A 3055-nucleotide genomic window follows, 5' to 3' on the forward strand; every position below is an offset into this window, starting at 1 on the left:
TCAGCTGAGTCCTATGACTAGTGTCTATCATCAGAGTTAGTCTCAGTCCATCAGAACCAGGTACGGTGGAATAACTCACTCAGTTGTCATGTTGCAGCTGGAGTGTAGATGATTATGAGCATCTTTTCACTTCTTAAAACCATAGGATTGGTCTTTAATCACATGTAAGAAGCATTCCAAGAAACATAAGTGTGCTGGAATAGCTCAGCATCATGTAACTAGCTATTAATAGTAACGTCCAGTATGAAGTAAAACACTTCCATCGTTACATGATTTTAATATTTTATTTATGATAAAAATTGATGTCAATTACAATAATTATCTTTGTTATCGTTAAAATAGTTTCTAATTATTGTGTATATACTGTTAATATCATAAAGTATGAGTAAATACATAAATAGTCGTCTATACAAATGCAATATAGTGACCTAGTGATAACAACAATAATAGTTCTAGCAACAACACCCATAATGTTTTTTATAATTTAAATAATAAGTAAAACTGTTGGGAGAGGATACAAATGGCTTAGAGCCATGAACGAGTCCTGAATGTGACGATTCCTCTCTGCAAGTATTGGATAGCGACACGGGGTATTAATACGACAAGGTGCTCATACAATACAACCAGTGAATGTACAGATAAAGAATGAGCTCTTGCATGCCTCAACTATCTATAAAAGAGCCAACCTATAGTTTTAAGAAGTGAAAAGATGGTCATAATCATCCACACTCCAGCTGCAACATGACAACTGAGTGAGTTATTCCACCGTACCTGGTTCTGATGGACTGAGACTAACTCTGATGATAGACACTAGTCATAGGACTCAGCTGAATACACTTCTGTCTTCATGGCAATGGAGGGGCAAGCGCCTTGGCTCCTGAAAGCAAAATTTAGAAAAACGGGAATTGCCAATGGGTGAGAATGTTCCTATGATAAAATGCTATAAAAGCCAAAACAGCAACCAAAGAGCTTACAGAAGAGATAAATAGAGTATACTGAAACAAAAGGACAGCTCAAAGTGGCTCCTACAGCTAGAATGGCTGGATAAAAGAGAAGATTCTTCAGCCTGTCTTTCCTCCAAAAATCCGCCATTTTACCACCACTTTGGGTGCGCGTTAATTAGAATCGCTTAAGTGCAAAAGGTCCATTGAATCCTACTCAATCTTTTTTAATTTTTTAGTACATGGTCTTGGGTCAATACCACCTTCTCACTACAGTACGGACAACAGTTTCCAATCAACCCCACCCACAGTATCAGAAGAGAATAAGGATGAATATTGTAAAGTAGCTAGATATGGTCCTTGTCCAATTTCAGATGATGACATAGCTATGTACTCACAATTTGACAGATGATTATTTTATTGTGTGTTATATATGACTATTTGATTATGTGTTCACCACTTTCTGTGGTGGTTTGTGTGTTTTATCCCACGAGTGTGTTTGAATAATAATATTGACAGTTAATAGTTAATGCTATGTCCTGGAACTGGAATTGTTGCTGATTTTTGGTGATAATAGCCACTGCTAAGATTAGCATAGCTAATCCATTAGCTACTACTTGTGATAAATGTTCGCATTATACTGCCATTAATACTGTCTCTGTCTTTTGTTTATTATTCTTATATTGTTATTGTTTTTCATTTGCTTGTTATTGTTTATTTGCCTGATGCTAAAATTATTTATGATAACACAAGCTGCAATGTACATTGCTATACATTAAGTGAGTGCAGTGTGTGGATATGTCAGGTGAGGTATGTATGGTATGCTATTATGTTTTGCAGGTTACGGTTGCTAATAATCATAATTGGACTCGCCACGCTTGCGTAGGCGGGTACTATGCAGTTGGGTTGTCATTACCCGAGCCCACGCGTAGGCGTGGAAGCGAGGGTAAAGCAGTCGTCCTGTCTGTCTGTGTGTGTGTGTGTGTGTGTTCGCTTGGCCTCCACTTTTGAGCTGACACTGCTTTCTTGTCTAGTCCTCGAGAGTCTTATAATCAATACTGGCTCTTGAAAAAGTTATTCGCCGTCTTGGGAATGCTATATTTTTCTTTTCCGTGGAGTAAGAAGCTGGCAAAGTCACCAAACGTAGGTCGGTTCCCCGACAACTTTTTCATAGTGAGAGCAAAAGAGCAACTGGGCAGATAAAACAATAAAGCAAAGCCTCATCTTTCATTAATATGAGAGGAATTGCTCCAATCATCTTCGTTTTAAAGATATGGTAGCCCAAAATTTCATACTTTTGTGAGTTTACACGAGGCTCTCTTCTCCCGAAGTAGCGGCCAGAGTCTTTAAACATCAGGGGCTCAAAATACATTTGTATGCAACAAATAGAGCCTAACAAATGTATGCTAAACTGTTTAAAAATCGAGAAAAACTAAAGCTTTCTTCACCACTTAGGGCCATGTGCCACCATTACTGTGTGTGCGGGTGGAGCATATTGATTGAGCCACACCATAGATAGTAGAGTAAATGAAAGGGATAGGAAACTTCCGTTGCGTGGGTGGATTATTCCATTGAGATTATTAGGTTGCCTAGCAACTTAAGCTAGTTACCCCTGGCCAGACTTACTCTCTCCATCTCTGCAGCACTGATTTTCACCTATAGCACTGGCATAGTAGTGATTGCAGTGCCATATGATACTTCAAAGAAATTAGCTGTTATACCACTATCATGCTGTAGCCAAAAATAGCAAGATTTACGCTCTTCTATTGCATTTATTAGCGATTAAAAGTTAAAAAAGTACTAGTTTGTTCTTTGGTCCCCATTATCTCAAAAGCAATATTATAAATGAAAGATTTAAAGCAAGTCTCTATTAAAGAATTCTTTTCTTTAGGTCTTCCAACTTTAATAATTCCAAAAGCTTGTTTTCTCGACATTTTATGCTCAAAAACAAGTAAACTTTCCGCGTTTAGTTGGGTACCATTATCTCACTGCTTGAACGAGTAATGACTAAAGAGACTTCAGATACAGAATCTAGATGAGTTATTCTGGGTCTTCCGCCCATTATCTTGTCTATGCGAAGCATACTTTTGCTATCACAAGGGACGAATTAAGGC

General features: G+C 37.8%; 2 long non-coding RNA genes across 3 annotated transcripts in view; one reads left to right on the forward strand and one right to left on the reverse strand.

Annotated features, from left to right (window-relative positions):
- The window catches only part of LOC109585944 (uncharacterized), a 3468-nt gene extending 1976 nt beyond the window's left edge, over positions 1 to 1492 (forward strand). For both annotated transcript variants that reach the window (XR_002186738.1, XR_002186737.1), the window contains one exon: positions 1181 to 1492. This is a non-coding gene — a long non-coding RNA (uncharacterized LOC109585944). The remainder of the gene's footprint in view (positions 1 to 1180) is intronic.
- Positions 581 to 812, reverse strand: LOC109585945 (uncharacterized). The gene is made up of 2 exons (XR_002186739.1): positions 772 to 812; positions 581 to 686 (listed from the first exon to the last, which is right to left on the reverse strand). It is a non-coding gene; the product is annotated as an uncharacterized LOC109585945 (long non-coding RNA).
- Positions 1493 to 3055: the final 1563 nt, after the last annotated feature.

The sequence above is a fragment of the Amphimedon queenslandica genome, unplaced genomic scaffold (genome assembly GCF_000090795.2).
Source record: "Amphimedon queenslandica unplaced genomic scaffold, v1.1 AMPQUscaffold_12981, whole genome shotgun sequence".
Lineage (NCBI taxonomy): Eukaryota > Metazoa > Porifera > Demospongiae > Haplosclerida > Niphatidae > Amphimedon > Amphimedon queenslandica.